General features: G+C 43.7%; 1 long non-coding RNA gene across 3 annotated transcripts; it reads left to right on the top strand.

Annotated features, from left to right (window-relative positions):
- Window positions 1–7,796: 7,796 nt before the first annotated feature.
- Window positions 7,797–20,434, top strand: LOC129380337 (uncharacterized). 3 transcript variants are annotated; one of them, XR_011890511.1, is made up of 4 exons: window positions 7,797–7,960; window positions 14,607–14,680; window positions 17,987–18,076; window positions 20,251–20,434. It is a non-coding gene; the product is annotated as an uncharacterized lncRNA (long non-coding RNA). The 3 variants fall into 3 exon arrangements; XR_008608330.1 differs by lacking the exon at window positions 17,987–18,076; XR_011890510.1 differs by lacking the exons at window positions 7,797–7,960; window positions 17,987–18,076 and adding an exon at window positions 11,862–12,363.
- Window positions 20,435–24,561: the final 4,127 nt, after the last annotated feature.

The following is a 24,561-nucleotide window of genomic DNA, read 5'->3' as shown; positions in this document are numbered from 1 at the left end:
ACAAGCGATTTTTTGCTTGCTCTTCCCTAGGATTTTCACGCTAAGGAAACAGGGTTCACATGCGGGACAGCTACTGCAACGGTCAGAGAGATGTGTATTCTGCTTATTAACTAAATTTCTTGCGTGCTCCCTGAGTTGGTCATTGACGCATAGCCCCGTCTGGCTGATGTATACTTTTCTGCAGGATAGGGGGTCTCGTACACGACGTTGTTGGCGCACTTCACAAATCGTGTTTCATGTTTTTTTTTGTTTTTGTTTTTTACAGCCCACATTTTTGTCTCCACAAGATATGCGTCGGCTTAGCTCAGCAAGCTTCTTGGAGGATGAAAAAACTATCGGCACGTTAAATCGAGTAGCCACTTATTTCAGGCAACGTGTCACCTTGTGCTTGTACGGAACAACTTTTGGCCTCTGAGTGCCTATCAGGGTTTCCGCGGCATTGCAAACAGCACGCTTCATTTTCTTGCGGAGCATTTCCGCTAAAGACACGACGACCGACCCAGGGAAGCCAGCTGAAGAAAGCCTAGCGAATTGTAGAACAAAACTAGCTTTCACATTGTGACTACACGACTTCTGGAGCGCGTATTCTAAACAGAATGTTGCGATGCCTCTTTGTTTTAGCAACACATTAGAGGCGTTTTTTGCCCTGCGTTTAATTGCGCGTCCTCAATCTTTAACGACGGTGCAACCTAGCTTATTGCAAAAATCGCCGTTTCTGTTAGGTTATGAACCGTGCTTGCTTGCTTTTGTCCTTTTTTTTTTTTTGAGGCTTCGAAATTGGGAAATTGGGCACGTGTGCTGGGGTAAACAGGCTCTAAATTGTCGCTCTTTAATCGTCGATACGCGCATCCGGTCTGGCGCATCGTTTGACGTGAGTGTAGACATATGAAGTGCGCGAGATTGGGTGTCACTGACCGTTCATGACATGTTCTTTTCTATCCTGTTTGGATGCGGCAGGCTTCGGTTGCATTTATATCTTTTGTTTTCTTTCCTCCCTATCAAAAACTAAATTATGTGGTTTTATGTGCCAAAACTACTATCTGATTATGAGGCACGCCGCCGGGGGGGGGGGGGGGGAGTTCCCAAATTTGGACCGCCTGGGGTTTTTAACGCGCACCTAAATTTAAGTGCACGGGTGTTTTTGCGTTTCGCCCCCATCAAAATGCCACCACCATGGCCAGAATTTTTTTATCGTCATCATCATCATCATCATTTTATTTTATGAAACCAATACAACAAAACATGATTGGACCCATAGCCAACTCGGCTAGTGAAAGGTCCAAATACAACATATTCACTAAAGAAATGGCAGACATTCAAACTACATGTACAAAAAGGCGCGAGATACTACAATAGCGGTATTGCAAATATGTAAAGCACATACATATCCTGAAGAACAAAAAAATAGGTTTATAAGTATACAAAACCAAACAGAAAGGTATTTAGTCCCACAGTTCTAGACAGACAAGAAAAATGTTTTTCGATAAGGCCGATAAATTACGTTTGAGTTTGATGTCATCGGGAATCTCATGCCACATCTGAGCACCATTGTACTCTAATAGCCTTTGACCGTAAGTGTTATGACAAGGCGGTGGGTTAAATGCATTATTAGTGGTGGCTCTTGTTTATCTCAGCGGCGATCTAAACAGTGTAAGCGGAAATGGATCATTAGTTCTTATGACTATGTTTATTTATTGAGCTGTCTTTATGCAACTGATACCGGTAATATCCGCAGTTCTTGAAAGATTGGTCGACTAGGGTCAGTTATCATTGCGAAGGTTATGGTACGAACAGCCCGTTTCTACAAGCATAAAATTGATTCTAAATACGTTTTATAGGTACCGCCCCATGTCTGTAGGCAGTAACATAAGTGACTATGGACAAACGCGAAGTACAATATGCGTAAAATTGGTGCACGAAAACATTCAATCGCCCTTAATAAAATATGACAGCCATAAGCCAACTTAGAGCAACCATTTTTAATTTGTTACTTCCAATGCATGTCCGATTCAAAGACCACCTAAGTACTTGGTGTGGGAGACATTGCGCAAATACGTACCGTTTAAGGTTAAAACTAAATTATCACAGCTAATATTCTTTTTCCTCGGGTGAAATAAAGTAGTTTTGTTTTCTCGGTGTTAAGTGTGAGCAGATTGCTTACGAACCAGTGCAAAATTTTACTAAGTTCCTCGTTAATTTTGCCCCCAGATCCTCTAATTTATCTCCTGTAAAGAATAGCGCAGTGTCGTCGGCGTATATAACCGCTTCAGAATAGTTCAGAAACAATGAAATGTTATTGATGTATATAGAAAAAAGGAGGGGCGCGAGTACAGAGCCCTGCGGCACGCCAAGTGTGATTTTTTGAGGAGCGGAGATATAGTCTCTGGTAACAACGCATTGCTCTCGACCAGAAAAGTAACTCTTAATTAAATCATAAATTTTCCCCCTTAAACCATAGGTCTCTATTTTCTGTAGTAATACCGAATGGTCAACCATTTCAAACTCTTTTGATGTGTCTAAGTAAACAACAATGGCCAGTTTGTTGCTATGTAATGCGGTGTTTATCAGCTGTGTAAGGACCAGAACTGCCGAGGAAGTGTATCTTTGGGGTCGGAAACCATGCTGATTTGGACAGAGGACATTGTACTTAGTTAAAAAGCTCTGCATTCGCTTGCAGAGCACCTTTTCGAATACTGTATTAATTACACTTAATACCGAAATTGGCCTATAGTTTGATAGAATGGACCACTCACTACCTTTAAAGACAGGCGTAACCTTAGCAGCTTTGAGCTCATGAGGATACACTCCACTTCTCAGGGAATTATTAAAAAGATGGAACAAATGGGCACCTAGAATATCAATATTGTTTTTTATAAGTCTCACAGGTATTGCGTCTAGGCCTGCTGCTTTGTTTATTGAGAGACTGCTGACTGCCGCTGTCTTTTCCTCTATTGATAAGTCAGGCAATGCGAAAGTATTGTCAACACGCTCAGGCATTCTTAACGAGGCTACATCAATATTAATCCGTGAGGCCAGCGAAGGTTCTATGGAGGCAAAATGGGCAATAAATAATTCAGCCGTGTCTTCGTTCACTCTTGAACATCCACTCTTGAACGAAGGCCAATTGCATCATTAACTATGTCCCACATTTTTTTCGTATTACCCCGAGTCTCCTTTACAAGTGACGAAAAATATTCTTTTTTTACTCTTCCTCATGAGAGACACAATAGGTTGCGGTAGCGTTTAAACTGGCTTAGATAATAGTCCTTCGTTTTTAGTTGCTTCAATTTATGGTACCATTTGTCCTTTTCCTTCAGAATGTTTAAGATCTCAGTTGTCATCCAGGGACATGTTGGCTGGCTGTATTCATTAGTGGCCATTGTAGAGCTCCGAGTAATAGCGGTTTTCAGAAGAGCTGGAAATTGTGCGTACTCAACATTACCATCCTTGTCATAGGCAGAAGTAAAAGTGGTTTGTTTAAGCATTTTGCGTAGTAAAACGTAATTGATTTTAGTACGCATTTTTCTGAGTCATGTCTGTTTTTGCTTACGTAGCTCTGTTTCAAATGAGACGAAAATGAAAATCGGCAGGTGGTCGGCAATCATATCAGCACAAGTACCAGCTTTCACAACTGTGTCAATGTTGCAGAGGGCATGATCTATTAAAATTCATGAGGTACTCGTTATATGGATTGGTTCTGAGATGAGATTACGCAATGCGAACGATTTGAGGAGAAGGGTATAGTTATTCTGTGTGCCAGATGACAGATCAATATTAACATCTCCCACAATGATTACATTGCATTTCCCACCAAATATTTCTGCAAGGATAGTTTCAAATTTTTCAAGAAAGACCGTTATCGAAGAGTTAGGTTGCCGGTATAATACCCCAACTATAAGTCCCCTGGAAAGCTTTATAAAAAGTGTTTCAATACAATTATCACAAGGAGATGCCACGGTCAATACTTGGTAGACAAGGTTATCTTTCACAGAATCCAACCCCGCCTCCTCTCGTATGTGATTCACGAGGTCGAGACAAGAATTTATAACCCGGAATACAGACGGATTCATCATCTTTGAGCCACGTTTCACTCAATGCAATGACATCAAAAGAGGATTCGTACCTTGACAAATGCGCAACGAAAGAATTTGTTTCTTCTAACACTGCGTACATTACAATGAAAAACTGAAAAGAACTTTTTATCGCGCGTAAATTCTTCAACTTCAGAAAATGAAAAAGCCATGGTGAAGGACAAGCCAATTCCACATCACCCAAAAAGAAAATGGGAAAAGCAGACTCACACAGCATTCTTCAGATCATCCTCACATGTGACGTGTAACAGTGGAGTTCTCTGTTCTGCGCATCAAAGCCTTCCCCTGCGTCACCCAAACAAATTTCCATCCTTTGTCCTGCTTTGCTTGCTTGGCTTTAGTGAGGAGTACCTTAGTTTCAACGCAAAGATGCTCATTGACATACAGTGGCTGCGCCCCGTCGAAACCGAGGAGGCTCACGTTCAGTTGAGTCTTTTTACCGGCATTGAGCACCCTGTCCCGGGCTGACCTGGTTGCAAACTTGACCACGACATTCAACTTGTCGTTATCTTTAGAGCGAACTCTATGCACAATGTCAATATCGGATTCGGCAATCTCAACGCCCAGGGAATTAGCCACTTTCTGTACATCATTTAAAAGGTTCTCACCCTGAACAATTGGAGCCCCTTGATCTCGAGGTTTGAGTTCCGACTGAACTGTTTTAATTCCAAGATTTCTTTCTTAGCTTCCTGCAGTTCTGTGCGGAGCAGTTCATTTGTTTTTTTACACTGAACATTTTGCGCTTTCACCTCAGCAAGCTCACGACGAAAGGTTTCAACATTACCTTTAAAACAATAAAACCCTTCATTCACGAAATCGATCGATTGTCTTATGCCCATGAGTTCAGCGCAAATTTCTGTATTGGAGCTCCCCATTTTTTCTACATTAGTCATCATACCAGAGGCAAACGAATCCAGCTTAGCTACTAGTTCATTTTGTGCTTTCACAACTTCTTTGATGCTACTCGGGGGTTTCTCTGTAAGAGCCTCAGTGACCTCATTTAGTGGTCCCGTGTTATGGTCCCCCACATTAGCGCTTAGTAACTCGGGCACGACAATCGAACGACAGCCCAATTCCAACTACAACCAGCAAACCCCAACACACTCGGCAGCAACAGCGACGGTAATGCGATGACGCCGTTTACAAGAAGACAAAGAAATAACCACCAACTGAAGCGACGCAACACAGCAGCTGCAGAATACTGTTCTGTTTATTGCTCTGTACTTGAGCTTTTAAGTTACTGAAAAGAAACCACGTGAGCAGCGACACCCGCTGCGGCCAAGCAACGTTTCTTGCTGGTAGCTGATAAGGAACTCGGCGCACAAGTGCGCTTTATCGACGACGCTGCATCTCTTCCTCCTTCAAAAGCCCAGTCGTGTTGAGCGCCGAAGCTGCACTGGGCCCGCTTCCGATGCACTCGTTTGTCGAGTCTCTGCAGCCGGCTGGGAATCGCTGGACTGTTGTGCGCCATTGCATTTGCTTCTCGAGTCTCCCCGGCCGGCTGTGTTTCCGCTGAGCTGCGGCCGAGCGTTGTTGCATTCTCCCTTTGCGTTGTCGTTTCCGCTAGCCGTGTCCGCAACTGATGCACATGACGGCGCTATATTCCCAGGGGTGTCTGCAGCCTTACCATGTGATTCCCCTCCGTCGCTATCACAGTCCCTGGTAGCCATTTTCGCCCTCGATGAAATTGGCGGGACCAGATGGGCTTGCCAGGTGGGAACAGTGGTTGCGTATTGACTGACGGAAACTTTCTGGATCGCGTCAGCCTTTGCAGGTGCCTCGCCTTCTGGGAAGTGGGCAGACAGCCTTGCCCGGGGCTGGAATCCAATGAGTAGTTGGGAGGGTGATTTACTACTTTCGAGAGGCGTCGATCTGTAACGGAACACAAAACGGGACAGCTGTTTCTGTAATGTGCCGCGTTTGTTTTTCTCGAGACCCTCTTTTATTGTTCGCGTAGCCCGCTCCGCTAATCCATTTGATTGTGGATGGTACGGTGCCGTCCTGACGTGGCGTATGCAGTTTTCCCGCATGAACTTTGCCATTGCCGCGCTCGAGAACTGGGGGCCGTTGTCCGACACCACACACTGCGGAATACCAAAACGGGCGAAACTTTCTCTGAGCAGCAGAACAGTTCGGTCTCTTGTCGCTGTTTTCACAGGCGTTGCTTCTATCCCCTTGGTTTATCGGTGACGATAGTCGCCACCATCGTCACCGTCGTCTTTCTGCTGTCGTCACATGCGCACTTGCGTCACACACACAACTCGCTGAACACAGGCAGTTTGGTCCCACTGATAACGCTTTGTAGGAAACCAAACAATGCTTTATATCCATGCAGCTGCATGCAAAATGCCTCGCATAATATGAGTTTCCATGTCCCGTGTTATCTATGTAATTTCTTTATTTGTTTAATTGTGTTGTTTTTTATTAAGTTCCTTACTCGCTGAAGTTTATTTTTCATGCTTGCATGCCGATACTTCACTTACTTCACTGGCTTATTTCTTCACGTTTTCGTCAATTATTAAACCAAAACAGAACTCTCACCTGTAAAGGACCGTTGTTGTGCAGCAAGCTGCAATATGATCAAAGTCCAGAGGTTGAGGAAACAGTCAATATTGCCAAGCCAAAAAAAGATTACCAGACACATGATTCGAAGACGCACGATGGATTTCAAAATCAAGTGGCATGTTAAAAAAATACATTTCACAAAATAAAAGATATCGGCATGTCCGTATCCAGGCAATGTTAGAAACATCTGATGCTGTTGCAAGACGGCATTCGGATCATTGTAAAATGTTATATTTATCCATGGCGCTCCGGCATCTTTGGAACTGTATACACGCGTGTGAATTCTACGTATATTAGACATTGTTCAAGAACTGGAAGGCAATGCTGCATGCTCTAAAACGGAAGGTAACTTTCAATGATACGAGTTTTTTTTTCATTTCAACTGACGCAATGACAAGGACGTAATTATATAAAATTTGTCTAGTTGAAAAAAAAGCTAAAGCAATAAAATAGCTACTAGACAATATCCTATGGGGCATATTCATTTTCTTGTAGATTTCAGCGCGTATATTTCATAAGGCCGCGAAGTACACAGGACGCAAGCCCTACATTTGTGGCCTCTTCAATTGGGTGTGCTGAATCTTGAATAAAATATATACGCACCAGCTCGCCCAGCTTTCCGTTTCCGTAAGCATACTTAACGAAATAATATATTCACCAGCATTCCTTAACCGTCCGCTGTTTCGTCATTGTTAATTTACCTGAGAATAAGCTAGTCAATTCCTGGGCATCTGTAAATTTCTGTGAGACATATTCACGCCTAGACGCCAGTCTACAATCGTGTGTCGTGATTACAGCCGGCCCTTAACTTACAAACCTTTGAAGGGGATAAATCCTGCGCTGTAGCGCGCACACTTCTACCCTACAGCTGCACGAATGCATACTCTTTCCACTCGTTTAACTATTATGGACGTCCGGTTAAAGTTCACAACTATCACACCGCTTATTATCAGCCGAGAATGGGCCGGAAACTCGACACAATTTTTTACTGCTCAATGTGTATCTATGTAGTGACACGTGCGCATGCATAGGTGCATTCGGTAAAGCTTTCTCATTCAGTTTCGGTGTAAGTCTCACGTTCGATCACAACGTTTTCTTTTTCACTCACCCTATTTCTGGAACGAAAGCTGCTTAGGTGTGTCTCTCACTTCTCGCACTAAACAACGGAGGCGCAATCCCCGTGAGTCATCATGTCGCCGGTGGCAGTCCTTGTACTTTTTGGAGCTTTCCGGGCGATGTCAAGTGAGGAACTGTTGTACCCCGAAGAGAGATCTGACCTTCAGAAGTACCAAGACGCAAGTACGGTGAGAAAGTTGTCGATTCCTGCCCGCCTTCCGTCGCCCTGAAGGTTGAATTGTTAACGTACAACTTGTTACCCTAATTACATTACGCATGCAGGTACTCCCAGTGCGCATAGCTCTGATTAGCGGTGCAGAACGAAGATTAAGAAAAAACCGAGAGGTTCGGCTTGTAGTAACAATTTCAATGAGAATATAGACAAAATCACGTGTTCTGCCATACCAAAGCCACCAGAGAATTATGGGGTTTGGCATCCCGAAACTGCACAGTGGTTTATGAGGGACGTCATAAGGGAATGCTCCGGGTTAGCTTAAGTGACCTGGGGTCCTATAACGTAAAACTATTGCAAACCTGTTTTTATTCCAATCTGCTGACGTCCAACTTACGCAGCCACCAACGCAAGCATTGGGTGGTGACCCGCAATTTTGTTTGAAGAGCCCAATCAAATGCTCATCTTATTTATGAGAGGTTACTTTTGTTTTAGCAGAAAACAGCATTGCCTACCTTGACACGTTTTTTTTTATATATAATTCGCTGTGAGAGACGAGGAGCACGCAGAAGTAGAGAGAGGTTCGGTGTGGCCGAGATAGCACAGTGAAAGTAGATAACCACATGAGGAGGGTAGTTCCGGTGTCGGCGATTGGTCCGATTTTCCTGGCTCATCACACAGCCTACAAATCTCGATTGTCCTTGAGTGTGTTTCTCTTTCGTTGACCTCCATCATGTTCACTCTAACAGACCGACAGTCATATAGCCGACCAATTGCGTGTTCTGCACAACTCAACTCCTTCCTTTTAATATCCACCAGAAGAGGAGTTATATACCCATGTTGGCACTCTTATATCTATTGGCCCACGCTTTTTAAACTTCTAGGTCTCTCATTTACTGTTGTATCACTCGTTGCGCGTCCTTTGTAATTTTCAGCAGTTTTTTTGTCTTCAAATGGCTTTGTGTGCACGTTAAGAAACACACCCCAGGTCATAAAAAATATTCCGAAGCCCTCCATTACAACATCCCACATAACCCAATGGGCCCATGCAGTTTCGGTATCTTAAACCACGCAATTTATTTCAGATTTCTTATACACCAACCTTTTATCCCCCAACTATATAAATCATGACGTCGAGAAATATACCTGTGAAGCATGTCGGTGCAGACTTTGATCTCAGCCGAAAGGCCCATAATTCTCAATTTTTGGTTGTTACTTTTCATTCGTTCAGTCATATTAACTATATACTTTCTTATGGAAAAATCAGTAACTGATGCCGCCTAAAAGCAACAAAATCCCCAAAATAATATGTATTTAAAAACAAGCATGCGAATTAATAACGATGAATACAAACAATAAACGAGGCATAAAACCAAAATCACAAAAGGGGTGCCATCATCCGCATGAAAATAAGGCGATTTCTTTGGAGAGCAGCGATACCCACTGTTCACTCACACACGTGTCACCTTTCTCGTCGATGCAGGGAGCCTTATATACCTCACGTGCACACTTGTGCCGATAGCGCCTTAGTATTTTGCAGTGATTAAGCGAGGCCTGACAACAATATCTGGCAATACCCTGCTAGGTGGTGCCTACATTTCCTTCATTAAATTGGCATGTGCGTGGAAGTGGTCGTTGAAACGCCAGCCAATTTGGCCAGTGTAGCAATGATCACTGAGAGAGCGAGTTCCTGTACATTGTGGCAGCAGTAAAAAAAAAGTTGTGTATCTTTTTTATCACGCGTGGTGAAGAATTACTTTTTTTGCTGAAAGAACTGTTCTCAAAGTAGCCCTCCCTGCTACAGTTTTATGGAGTGTGACACTCGGTGACATATGCAATGACCATGGTGTGCGACTGCGAAGTATTTTGTTTATTTTTCATTCTTTTTGTCATTTTTTGGCTGTTGAATGTGCGCTAAGAGACATTTTCTCATAATAAATAGCAAATTATCCAGAAAGCTTGCCAGTCACAGTCTGAGCGCCTGTACACCGAAGGCTGCAGCGCGCATGATGATGGCATGGCCAGGACAAGACAGCCCTCAAAACGTAATTTTTCAATCCCTCGTCTGAATGCACTAAGGTATCAGGTGAGAGGCTTTTTTTAGAATGGGCGCCTTTATACCCGCCCACATGGTAATTAGATCAAAGCAGTTTTAGGCCAAGTGACCTAAGTTTAGTTGTCGGAAATTTGGTCGTTATTTGTAGTTCATTTATACATGCACAAAACGCGCCAATTAACTGTCCAGTACAAAGCTAATTGCCACGATGGATACACTCAATAAAAAAACCTCTAAAGTCGTCCACAGATCTGAACAATTTCACAGTGCTTATTTCTTGAAGGCTGTCAATGAGGCATGTGTGATACTTGTTAGAAGCAGGCCGTTGAAAGTTGGAGGAAGACACGAGTCAATGTATACGCCTTTCTTTAATATAAAAGATTACCAGTGTGCTTGATGGAACTGGAATTCAAATAAATATTAAGAATTTCCAAGTTCATATGACAATGTCAATGAGTCTTGAAAACGAACGCACCCATAACGGTCACTGAATTGCCTCACCTCTGCGCAAATGTGATCGTGATACTGCGGTAATGAAAATATAACTATTTCACATCGACAAATGATGACTTGTGGCGGACAGCCACTCTGGACATAGCCTGAGACTTTTTGGGGCTTCCTGATAAGGTATGGATCTTCCAAATCAAGGAAGGAAAGGAAAGTCTGCAGGAGCTTTTCCATGAGGTGCTGTCAGATGCCTTGATCTGACCCCATGACACGGAAGGGCAGGTCACCTTCGTGCGTCTTCGCTACGACGAACACAGACAGGTTCAAGCCTTTTGTCGAGCACGTCGAAGCTGCTAGTTTCAGCCAGTCAAGCCTCTTCACAAAGTTTACCTTGACCTTTGGAGCCTTGACGTTGATGTCTTTGCAGTTGCCAGTAATGGCAGCCTCAGCCGTCTCATTATAGACGGCAGTCGATGCAAGAACAAAGCCGCTGTAACAACTGTAACAAGCATTTGACGCCCCCTCGGGCATAATCTTCGCTGGCCCGCCAGGCTCGGTGGCCTGCCATGCTCGGTAGGCAACATTGGGCACCGCACCCAATAAACACCGACGAGCACAGCTGCTCGGCGGTCAGTCATCGTTCATCGCCACCGCGCTGCGGAGCGTATGTCTAACGGAGGGTGCCTCGAGCCCTTCCTTGTTCAAGAACCCGGGTGGATCGGGACAGCCATCTTCCTTATTCGCCCATAGCAACTTGAGATCCGCAGCACGTAGCGAAGTGATGGCGGTGGTGTCGCGGGGCACGATAATTTGCCCTGTGAACAATACACCGTCGACGCCCTCTCGTACGCATTTGTACGCACTTGTCCCTGTCTTCAGCACCCACTCGGGATGTTGTTCTCCCCACTAGGCTAAGAAGCTCGACTTCTTATTTGACTGGATTTGATTTGCTTTCACCTAGTGAAGCTGGGGTAGGTAGCAGAACTGGGGCCCGTTTCCAATTCACCCTTAACACCTCGTGAAAGGTTGCCTTTTGTTAGCAGTACGATTTCATGTCCAGACTAATACTAGGTGAGGTTCTCATTTGATTACCTTTCGCATAGCAAAGGCAACGGCTTCTAAAGAAACTCCGCTGTCTGCAACACTATGCGCTGGTCCCCGAGGAAAGCTTTCCAGGCGCTTCCGTATGCTGGTTCTTCCGGAATTGCTGAGTGCAGGCAGGCAATGTAAAAGTCTGCCTGACGTCAAGCCTCCGACTGGAGGATCGGACACATCTTAGCATCCTTTGATGGTGTCAGTCCACCAAGCAGCCATGTAATGTCAGGCCATACAGTAATGATTTATTCATAGCGAACATGATGCAGTCGCTTAGTATTCCCAAGAACAAGTGAAGAACGACGTAGGGCTATTAGAAATGAACTGTTAAAGCAGGCTAGCTTTCACCGTTTGGTACAATGAAACGGACTAAGTGCTGACCGACTCCCTCATTTTCTTCGTTTTCTTCTTTTTCCTTCTGTCCGCCCTGTGCCGTGCGCTATTACTCTCTTTCTCTTGAACATCTACCAAAGCCAAGTAATTTGCGTTGGAATTTAAGCGCTTGCTGCATGAAACTCGAGTTTGCAGTGTGTAGTAAGGAGCAGCATAATAAACAGGAATAATTATGATCGTAAGAACAACCTTAATAATAATTATAATATTAATGTACTACTAGAATTGCAATAATATTAATTATTATTTTTTCTTGTGCAGTGTTTTCCTGATATAGGAGAGTGGTACCAAATATACAGGAACTACTACTTCGACCCCAATTTTGGTGGCACAGCCAAATGCGTGATGTACAAAACATTCGGAGAATACGGCAACTTCAGCACGACAGCAGCTTTCATCTATGGGGAGCGCGGAACCGGAGGAGCTATGTAAGCGAAGATTAAGCACTGTATTTAGCGGGTGTTCATTTTTTTATAATAATGTTTCACTAGGAACTACGCGTGCAAATCAGAGGGGTATACAGGTTTTCTCTCAATGTGAAAGGTGATCCAGCAACTGTATTGTATAAGTCTTTTGCACGGGACTTCTACATACAGCATGCAATAAAAGGAAAACACACCAAAACTTGTGACCTAACGATCTCGCACTCCTCTACATAGGTCATCTACATCCACATGCTCTCGCTCTAGCTAAACATGCGAGATACAAAAAGTCAAACAACGTATTTACCTATAGTCACGGTCAGAATTTATGTTTTTGATTCGGGAGTACGCTAGCGGTCAGCCGTCTAACTTCAGCCAGTATCAACCCATGCAAGAATAATTCCGGTAGTCAGTCACAGTTGACGCTGCGACCACAAAGTACTGGCCAGCAGGCCCTCAGGCCAGCAGGCATGGCTGGAGCGCCCCTCCTCGTCTTCTGCATCAGTTGCAATGACCCTGTAGCTGTTGTCTATAGAATAACTCACCTCGACAGTTCCAACACACTGTGGAAACTAGCCTTTACTTGGCTTTGAAAGCTTGATGTGTCGCTGTTCAGGGTACACAGTTTTGAGATGTTACGCGTGCAGTAAACAGACTTGAATCACATGCTTACGAGGAAGATCAGGTCAAAATAATCTCACATAGGAAGAAACGACAAAGTCCAGCACTACTCTGTCGTTTGTCGGGCTTGTCTTTGTTGCTTCGTCCCATGCAAGTTGTCTTTTGTATTGCGCTAATTTTCCTCGTCAGGGATGCAAGGTCAGCTTGCCCAAACATTGTTCTGTTGCATCACATGGGTCGCCTTGCGAGTTCGGCCGTTTGAAAGCGACTGAAGGGCGAGGCTGCGAATGCGGCTTTGTTTGTAGAGCACAACTGCTTTCTATCTCTGAGGCAAACGTTACATGCGACGAAACTTGCCAGGCCCGAACTTCTGCATAATTATCGCCGCAGCGCAACTCAGACGAACATAGATAGTGCAGCTTTACGTATTCATTAGTAGGTGTGGTTCATAGCATGCCCGAAACCAACCATCGCATAAAGGTCGCAGTTGACCGGCATTCCAACAGCACCGCCTGTACGACGCAACAGGTTTATACCGTATGCTTATAAATTTACATTATTCTCTAAACTCAGAGGGGACATTTATCAGAAAATTATTAGAGCGAAAGCCTTATATGTCTCATAGGGCAGTAGAACTTGAGCGAAAACACCTTGACGACACGAAACGTACAAAAAGGCTACGACCCCTCGACCTTTGGTAGGATTCAAACGATGACCATTTGTGAGAGTCGAACCCATGACCTTTGTAGTTAATGAATGCGAAGTTAGTTAGGATAGAGTTAATTAAGACACTCAAACCCACGACCACTGGTGGGAGTCGAACTCACGACCTTTGGTAAATATTGTTAAAATAGGCGCATGTAATTAAGATATAATTAATTAAGGCATTCGAACCCACGACCTTGGGTGGGAGTCGAGCCCTCGACCTTTGGAATAAAGAGGGATGACTAAGCGAAGTACACTAAGCGAATTAAAGATGATGGCTAGGGGAATTAAGAAGTTTAGTAAGCGAATCAAGAAGGATGACTAAGAGAAGTTGACAAAGCGAATTAAAGAGGATGTGTACGTCATGTGCCCGTCTTGAATGCGTTGGCACTTGGGCTTTCACCTTCACGTCGTCTTAAAGATGACATAAGAGACCCTGTGAATTCTTTTTGCTCCTGGGAGAATCATGACTTCTATTTTGCCTTTATTTGAGTTCACGTAATGTCAATCCCTTGACTCCTCCGAAAAAAAATCAGGAACAAATCTTGTCGCGTCAATTTCAGTTAACTTGCGCCCAACCCTAGGTCGCCCATTGTTTTTGCTACAATGCGAGTGCGTTAAAAAGCGCATGGGCAAAGTACGTTGAGAAGATATTCCCAGAATAAGTGTGCTGATATGGATGCTATAGGATTCATTGCTGTCCATGATAACATGGGAACTGCGCACAAAGGAAGGAATACGAAACTGATATTACATAGTTATGTAATAGAACATTCCGAGCCCCAAGAAATATCATTTTTCTGTAGGATCAAGTGAAGCAATTTACAAAATGAGAAAAAACATCCGAAGTGCATGTGACGCACGAGTATCTATTAACACATCAACATAAGACAAAAGTGCAACAGTGCTTTTTGTTTTTTCAGATGGGGTCGGCATGCCCTTACTTCAACGCCTTGCTATAGCGGGAAAAACCTCTTTCAATTTGTTCCGCTCAATGGTAAGTATCCAAAAGCGACCTTCATGTAAGACTGACGACGCCGTTTATCAGCAGTTTCGGGACTTCATAGCATGTTAAGTTCTCCCTACTTGAATATTACAGGCGACAAACATGTGAGTGTGTGGCAATCGATAAAACTGAGGATAGCACAACACCTTCCGTCACACCGGCACTACCTCAAAAATTCATTTGCAAGACAGTGCAACGTGTAAACACACGTTTGCCTCGTAAGTAATATCAAATGGGCTACTGCGGTTGGTGCAGCGAAGTCATAGGCAATAAGTGCATAAAGAAATAGAGGTGTAAAAAAGCACCATAGGTACCCTTACTGGAAACTGCGTTAAACGGCAGAAGGTGCAGCAGCTTGCCAGAGGCCAAGTAATATGAAAAATAAATGATAGTTTTTTGTGTAATACGTAATAAGCAATGCTTTCGAAAACTAGACATTTCTCTCACTCCTCGTAATTGCGAACAAGATAGTGCGTGTCACGTATGAGTTACGCGTCTTGTCATTTGATGCCACATTAAGTCTCATGCTCTTAAGCCATGAAATATCACGTAATTATTACACGTAAAGCGTCGCAGATGTGAACCTATTTACTGCCGAACGAGCGGAGCGACACGTTTCTGCGACCAGCAACCACAACGCGACGGTGGCACTGGCGCCCAAAAACATAGTACGTCGCATACTGCAAGCACCAATGTGCACAAACGTAGCCTTAATTTGGTGTGACCATACGTGTACAAGTTGTAGATGTAACACGTGGAGTAGCTATCCCTACTAAGTATGAAGCCAAGTATAGCAAGAATGTCTGACACTATCTGCAGGGGATGTCCAGTCGCGCGATGCAGTTTCACAAGCTGAGAGTCGTACGTTGCACATGCAGCGGGCCTGTGAATGATTTCGCGAGTGCCGTTTTCGACGGCACTCGCGACACCCCATACGTTAACAAAATGGAATTGCTTGAGTCAATCCGGATTCAAATCGTTCGATGACATTATTTTTCTCCTTCAGTGTTGTATGTTTCATAGTTGTGTTCCATTTTATCTGTTGCTCTTCTTGCTGTGACCCTATGTCAACAGTACTGAATGACTAAATGAATAAAGCTACAAGCAGGCAGAAAAGCGAGCGCTAGCTCCACCATTTTTCAGCTGCTGAACGCGAGCTTCGACTCTGAGGTAAAGGTGAGCGTCGAATCAATACAGAGGCGTGCCGAATGACAACATAAGTTTGTCGAACACACTCAATGTTCATGTGACGGGGCATTGCCTCATCCAATTATGGGCTGTATGGAGCGCGATTCTCGCGTAGTGATTACGGCCTGTGCAGTGGGATGTGCGCCTGAGCCGTCTACTTTGTCGCAGGGGGCGCTGATTACCAAGACAGACTAAAGCCGAAGACAGATGTGACTACGCTTGCCACTATAAAAATGGTATCAGCATGCTGCTGTCAGCCTTCAATGGGCTTTCGCACCAATTCATTTCTTCCAATTTCATGTAGCGACTAAAGATATTATAAATACAAATAAATGTCCTCGAGTGGGGAGTTTTCTTTTTCGCAAGCATATAAACCTGCGGCGGCCATGATCTGTTATCGCTACATACATATCGCTGAATTTGTTTCAATAGGCATTTCTGTGTCTTTGTGTGCACAAATAGAAGGATTGAAGCGCCAGAGAAAATATCTTCAACAATGCATTTATTCTACATTAAAAAAATGGAATTCCTGGCAACACCGACAACACGGCAGCAAAAGGGACAGCTGCATTAAAAGAAAGTAAGTCTCACTTTCGCGACCGTGTTGTCTGCGTGGTCAGGAGTCTCCAACAACAAACTCCACAGCCTCTGGCACTTAAAGTACATCGTTACGAGCGGCGGTCTTTTATTGTTGAGGTTATTATCTTCGTATACTGACAAGTAAAACCTACACAAACTTCTCTGTTGAGAGGTTTGCCAAGTATGACATGCGCAAAATATTCTTTCCTTGTATTTCAAACTGATTTGAGTGAATTGCGGTCGACTTGCCGCCCTAGTTTTGCTGCGTCAGCAACGCCTCGACAGCGCCGTCCTGTGCGTTATTTATATACTTTATGTCCTTGGGTGTTAAGGCAGTTATTGACTCCGGCAATTTCCTTGTTTTGTTGCAGTATGGGCAAGTGGAGACACCATATCAGACGTTATATGGTCGCTATATACCGTGAGGCAACAATAGCTGGAAAGGCGGTCGGCGTCGACTTGTGTTCACTCGCATCGTGTGCACTTCTGCTGTCTTTGTACACTGTATGTCACCCGAGACAGGTACTTGCAACGTACGTAGACGTTGCAGTTTTTCGGCCCCAGGCGGACGTGGTTTTCTCTTAGCTGGTTGCTTCCGGGGCATCGCAACTGATGATCCTTTGTATGATAGGTACCCAAGAAAAATCGTTTGAACAGCCCCAGGTACAAGCTTCCTTAACATGTCATATTTTCTGTAGTCTTATTTGAAGTCGCGACTGCGTGTGACCGACGAAGAAAAGCCTTCGTAGACAACAAAGTCCATTCGGTATACGCTTGCCATTCCCCGTTGCAGCAGTATATGGTCAGCGGGAGACTCATCTAATGGGACGCCACCGTATCATCTTTGCATGGAATCGCAGGACAGGGCGCAACACGCAGCAATACTTGAGCAGCACAAGCATGAGCAAGTATCAGTTGAACTTTCACACAAGAACACCCCACTATGTGCGCAGTACAAATGTAGTACAAAAAGTACGAAAAGTACAATAAGTGATGACAGCACTCGCGAGACACTCACAACACAGCTGACCACCGCGGGAGCAACGACGCGCCGGCGTCCGACGTGTCTTGGCGTTCCGCGCGCAGAGCAACGCGGCCTTATTATGGCAGCGGGAAGGTGGAGCCAGATGCCGATGTCGGTAGACCGGCGCAGCACGCAGGAGCAACCGTCGAATAAAGCGGAGGGTATAAAAGTTCTAAACCCGGATATAGTGAAACATGATATGTCATGGGTATACCGAAGTAGGTGCACCGCATAAAGCTTGCAGCCTTGCGTAGATTTTGGGCAGTGGCAGTACACGCCCCTAATAATTAAGGTCCGTAAGGACCTTACTAGTACTTCAAAGGTGTTTCCTAACTGCCTTATACTACTTCGTTGCCTTTGATGTGAGTTGCTCTGATTGGCATACGTCCGTGAAGATTGTTCTTTGTTCATATTTTTATCAGGTATTCTGTACTGCTTCCCAAATCTGACGCATTCTAACGACATCCCATTAACTACGTCATCATCGCTTCCGCATTTACTGCCAGGCACAGGTGACGCCGTTCAAGAAATGTACCACACAATATATGCAGAATGCGACACCTGTTTCTTTGTACGTCACCGCTACGTTGCAAACGGTGAGTGCACTGTATATCAAAACGCAGGTTCCACTGAAATATAATGAAAACATGAATTAAATTACTGTGCTTCTCAACCACCAAGTGGCATCGAAGCTGCACGTTTTAATGGGTTGCAAAAGTTTGAGCGACGTGCTATTAACCATTTTGTGGCAGAGGTGAAGTTAGATAATTATTTCAAATGGAGCTGTTAGTGAGCCAAGCGAATGTCAAAACATATTCTCAATGTTTATTTTTTTCTCCTAAATTTCTATTCAGCTTTGGAAAGCACAGGTAAAATACCTAAGAGGGCTTGGCTGAGTCCGTACTTAGCAGAGTAGCATGCCATACAGTGGTATCGAATTCATACGTATGTAAGAAAAATAAATATACTGGATACTTCAGGAACTTTAAGACCAGGCAAGCGTAAGGTACATAAGTAATTATACAAACCATAAAATTTACGAAAATTTTGCGAAGGTATCACATGATCAAGAATAAATGCAGCGAACGTGTGCGACCTCACAAAACCGCAACCCACAGGCTGCTTTTTATTTAGCGTAGCAGTAAGAATGTCATTTAGCTGTAAAACAAAATCACACACCTTATTATGTTGCCCCTATATAAGTTATGAATGGTTGAAACATTGGCCGCATATATCGCTATCCATAAAACCATAGCTAACCAACACTGGAAGTAGGGTCTTACACATCAGCTTACAGATAACCCACGACCTGCTCCTAATTTCAAGGAAATATAAACTACATGCTTTTATTTACTTAACCAATGAGGCTGGAGAAGCCTACTACAAGACACGTAGAACGCATTAGAATGGGAAAAAACAATGGTTGAGTGATTACTTGTGACACTTCTAATTAGGCCAGGTAAGGTAAAGTTTTCCCACGCGAAGCACTGAACATGACCTCCATATCCACAAAATGTAAACTTGGTCTACGTACCACGGGGCACAGGAAAACATAGGTGAAAACAGCTCTGTCACAGGTTTGAACAATTGATTAAGAATTCTTTCTAAAGGCTGCGATTCATCCACACGCATTTAACGTCGCACAGAGATTTGCCGCAGCGTTCCCCATTTCTTAAGTTTGGTTTCGCCGGCATTTGTAGTGTTGCCAGAGTAAAGAGCTAAACCCTGCGCCGCTCGTAAAACATATTCATAATCCGGAGTGCATCCTTACGTAATTTATTCCAAAGCCGCAGTAACCCACCTATCTTCAACTTTACCTTCAAGATCACCGATTACCTGTTGTTTGTATTCACCAAGCATAAACGAGGCGCCTCGTTTAGTTCACAGAGGAAATTCGGAGATCACATAACACATAAGATAGCCAAAAAACTAGGGTGAAATAATTATTTGTAAGGCTCCTAATTAAGCCAGAAACGTTAGACTATCGCGATACATTGCGTTTAAGATGCTCCCCATTTTTGCTGAATCTAAACTTTGTGTAATGCAAAGTTACCTCGGTGTATTGGGAAACTAGCTGAAGAGGGCCGCGTTGCACTTTCTAACACTTATTTTATGATTTTTTTGCAAAGGCTTTAATTCCCTTACACGCATTTCGGTGCGCACACGAACTGCTCATTGTATTCAGCCCGATTTTTTCCAAGTTTGATGTCTGTGGCGTTTGTATTTATGCCAGGGCACCGTGCTCAAGTTTTCACCGCCCTTAAGTGGAAGCTTTAGCTTGGGAGTTTCTATCTAAATACATGGGAAAGGATAAATCGCTTTTCTCGGCAACCACTGCATCAAATTTGATGGCGTTCGCAGCATTTGAAATATAAAAGCTAAATGGAGTCATTGTTGGTAGCGAATTCTTGATTTAGGCAGTCCATTTTTTAGAAAGACTATTGCAAATCGCAAATTTTATGAAAAACTATGGAGTTTACAACTCTGTAACACAACAATGAATAATAATATCACAGTTCTGTATAGTGCATCTCAAATTCGTGGGCTAAATTTCGGGCTACTAGTAAAACGCTCTCATGAGTCTGCCAAGCATTTGCTCACGTGAATCTCACTTCTTTCTTTCTCTCCAGTTAACCCATTTCTTCGATGCAGGATCGCAAACCGCACGCGAACCTGAATGACCATTTTGCGTTTCCTTCGCGTTCTTTCGTTGCAATATGCATGGAAGAGGATGCACGCATCTCCCTAACCTAATAGTCCATCTGCACAGGTTACGGATGCAGCTTCTGGCGCCGGGTGTCTACATTCCACAATCAAGCCGACTGCTGTGAATTCATCTACGACGAAAACTGTGGCTCCACGCCAAAGTACCAAGTGTACCTTTCGTCATGCGCGCCAGAGCTGGGCATGCCAGGTATTTAGACATTAGAGTCGTCTGGCTCTATTGCACTTCTGTTCTGGGCGAAATAAAGCGAATATCGACTGGCAAATAGTTTAGTGTCACACTGTCTCTCTTTTTTTCGCACGAACCTTATTATTTTCATCATTCTGATGGTCACCTAGCTTCAACGTTTCATCTCTTGGGGACTTTTCAAGCAGGAGTCCAAGTGCAAATGTTTTGTTAACAAGTCCAGGGATACAGTGTTGATAGACCAGCTCTGCTACGATTAGATTGTTTTCAGTGAATATTTCAGGACGTACTGTTCTTCTTCCGGTAGCTCGGGACTTTGTTGTCTCGGATCTTTACCCTAAAACAGTTGATTTCTAACCAGCGCTTGCGTTCGTTTTTTTCTTGGTAGTCCTGACGTTTTCGCCGCAAATAATCATAATCGATTTAAACGAGAAACAGAGGATGCCAGTAATGACGGTGGAAGAGTAGCTTCCGCGCGTTTAATTCTTCGATAAGGTAATAACCTCGATTGTGCTGGGCATCTTTCCCACCTCAGCGAATAAACAAATGCCCTGAAGGTTTTTTTTCTCTTTCAGAATGCAAGCGTTGCGATTTCTGATCTATTTAGTAATTCTTAAAATACGCAGGCAAACGTCGTCTCTGGAAATCCTCATAAGGGACATAAAGCAGTGACAGTCATTAACTCATTACTTTGAGCAGAAGAACGGAGAATACCAAATAAATATACGTTGCTGCCACTAAGGTGAACAACTGAACTTCTCAAACTGCTTTTATAGTAGATATTAACGGCATTATCCCTATTGCAGTTCAAGAGCAACAATCTCAGTGTTTTTGTTTGTTTGTTTGTTTGTTTGTTTGTTTGTTTGTTTGTTTGTTTGTTTGTTTGTTTGTTTGTTTGTTTGTTTGTTTGGAGATGCACTGTTCAGTGGCAGATTAGAAACGCCTGTCAAGCCGATAGCAGTTGCGGCTAGGCCGAGACTGTAATGCATATATGGGCAAACTAGACCACTTTTCCCCCATCACTGACTCTGGTCCACCTCAGGGAGGTTGTTGACCCAATATTTTTTAAGCACCAGAATCAGCCTAGAATACATTTCCACAACGAGACCCGAAGGGATTTATGCTGCTGTAGTGGGCAAACGTTTTCAAGATCCCATATAGAACACCTAATTTATCGAGGCCAAATAAGGACGTACTTAAGCAGGTCCGCTGAATGGGTATACCCCCTACAGTGAAAGAGTCTTTACATAAATTACATTCAGAAATGCTTCCTCTTAAAACCACGATAAATTCGAGGCAATGCCTTGTGCCGTGCTCAACAAACTGCCGATTAAGACTGCGGGCCAAGACCATAGACCACTGTTGTATAGACTCGAGATGCAGTATTCTTGAGGACGTTCTCCTACGTTAGATTACAAAGGGCATAGACTGCGCCCTACTCAATTGGGTTTCTGCCGTTTAGGAATGCTGTTGATCCTCCATATGACATGTTCATGCTGCTGGTTTATGCAGTCCTTGGAGACCTAAACTCTTTGATAGGATATTTTGTTTTGTTTCAATGTATTAAAAAAGCGATTGTACTTCCCCGCTGTTGATTGAACCTTTGTTCGTTTTGACAACAAATGGCAGTTGGCTGATCGACCAAATAAATGCGTTGTTTTCGACTCTGAGTTGTACGTATACGCTTTATTTCAGCTCAACTTATTTGAAATTTAAAATGAAACGAAGCATCATATAGGATTCTGCATTTCATTTTAGCAATTTTAGGAACTGAAGATCTATAATTTTTTTCAATGATTGCGGACATCCAAATGTCATATAACCGTACTGCTCGAGCAAGGCTACTCAACATTGAGAGCGAGGACAGAACAATAGTGGTTGTTGCATAATTTCGGAGCTCTGTCTGTTTTTAAGCTGAAGTCCAGTACATCTTAGGTATGACTGTCCCTGCTGTGTCCTTCAAGCGCACAATTGGTGCTTTGAAAAAATACGCCCTGTGATTCTTATGATTGATATATAAGGATCCTTGCTTGCATAATATCATTCCTGTTTTCAAGGCTGTTCACATGTATTCTGTTTGAATTACTTACCTACTAGCCCACCCGCATATTCAGGATGGCTGAGCTGAGTACTAGGCCATGTTTTCAGCGTTTCAAACGTCTGCAAGACTGGTTCATTATGATAACACGATGCACAAGAACCTGTATACTTAGACTTGAGTGCACGTTAATGAACATCGGGATTAGAAAATCAATATAGAACCTTCTGATTTATTTACGACCATGTAAATGTTGTTTTGAGCCAGAACGCGGCACAAGCTATAAAACGTAGCGGAAATTCAATTTTAGAGTTTTATAACAGCCTCATTATTCATTTATCAAACAGCCTCAGCTCCTACAGCCGTTACAATATTACGTGGCCCTACGTATATCATGTGTGTGGGACGACTGTCTTGGGTCATTAAAGATTCTAGAGATTTGAAGCCAAATTACAATTTTTATGGAATAAACTTCACTACAGTTGGGTACGGGTATTTGTGCAATAATTTCCAAAACTTCAACAGGCCAACTTCAACAACAATACCATATTTCTGTATTTCCAACTGCCCCATCAATGTTTTGCCTCGCTACTCGAGAGAGAAACAAGCTTTAATGATATGCCTAATGACTACTCACCGTAACACGCTGAGTGGTCTTGGCGCACGAAACCCCACAATTGAAGAAAATAATCAACACGTTGCAAAGCTAGCGTGTAGCTCTAACCTGCTTAGTAAGAATGAAATATCGCACCCCGTATTTGATGCTGTAATGCAATAGCAATACGAATGTGGGATTACCAAATGACGTGAATCCTAACACACAGTATCACCATCAAGAACCATACGCTGGTTTATTCTTTCACTTAGTAGCAGCCCCAGCCCCAGCTACAGCTCGTCGATCCATGAACCGTGCCGTTGATCTGGTCGGCTGGTCAGTATGGTGAGCATTGGCTTTTTCGTGGCACGGAACCTGATTATATCTTTGAAAGCATATTTAGCGCCAGCGAACAAGGACAGAAGGGAGACGACACCATAATACCGTAAGCCAGCTCTCGGATGCTCTACGGATCATCGTAAAGCACCAGTGGGTTGCGTAGAAGCTGTTGTTTATGAGCTTCTGCTGTCTTGTGGGAAAAAAATACATCGGACAAACCTGAAGGTGTCTTAATGGCCGGTTACGAGAACATAGTCTAAACGTGAGAAATAAGCAATATGGCCATCGCTCAACCCACCGTCAGGAATGCGGCTGTGCGCCGGTGTATGGGTCCTGCCGGGTTCTTGTGAAGCACAAAGATGTCCGAGAGGTTATGGAGGCTCAGGCTATCTGTCGAAATAGTGACACGTGTGTTAGTGCACCTTCGGCCGACTTGTTAGATAAGGAGACGGCGTTTTTGGGTGATTAATATTTAGATGAGGTGGCGCCACTGTGCATGGGTTAAATAAGTGGGTGCTTCCTGAAAAAAACGCATTGTGGTGTCGTCTCCCTTCTGTCCTTGTTCGCTGATGCTAAATATGATTTTCAAGTCATTTTACCAACACACCCAACAAATGGCAATGCTGAATATATATGTTACAGTTATCGACGCCGGTGATGTGTGCAGGCATGGAAGGTTTGCCTCATCGGACGCAGCGATGACGCTGTGAAGGATTTGGCAAAGCATTGCGGGCAGTTATGGGGGATAGTGTACACCCACACGAGTGTCTAAAAATTAATTCAACTTTCATCTGTCTTGACACCTTCATTTATCTGTATAGGAACGTTTTCCAGTTTTTTATAACTGTGGACAACTATCAGAATAGCGGGAGCGAAACGCTCAAATCAGTTCTGCAGCTTTGACTGTCGTGGCTGGCAGTTGGCGGCTACGGTGGAGGCTGCATTGAGTTGCTGCATAGTTCAAGCGAGGCCGAAAGACAGAAAACAGAATAGGTCCCTAATACTTCCGAAAGGTGGGACAACTAGCTTATATTGCTTCGCTTTATTTTATGTATTAGTGGTCAGATTGGCATGTATCTGCGAAGGATTCTTTTATACGATTTACACGATGAGATCGCTCTGTGTCGGTTCCTGTATAGCCAGCATAGTTCACCATAATATACAAACATAGAAGCAAAAGAAAGACCTCTCCACACCC

This window comes from Dermacentor andersoni, chromosome 10 (genome assembly GCF_023375885.2).
Source record: "Dermacentor andersoni chromosome 10, qqDerAnde1_hic_scaffold, whole genome shotgun sequence".
Classification (NCBI taxonomy): domain Eukaryota; kingdom Metazoa; phylum Arthropoda; class Arachnida; order Ixodida; family Ixodidae; genus Dermacentor; species Dermacentor andersoni.
The sequence above is the reverse complement of the archived record's forward strand: the minus strand, read 5'-3'. Positions and strand labels throughout refer to the sequence as shown.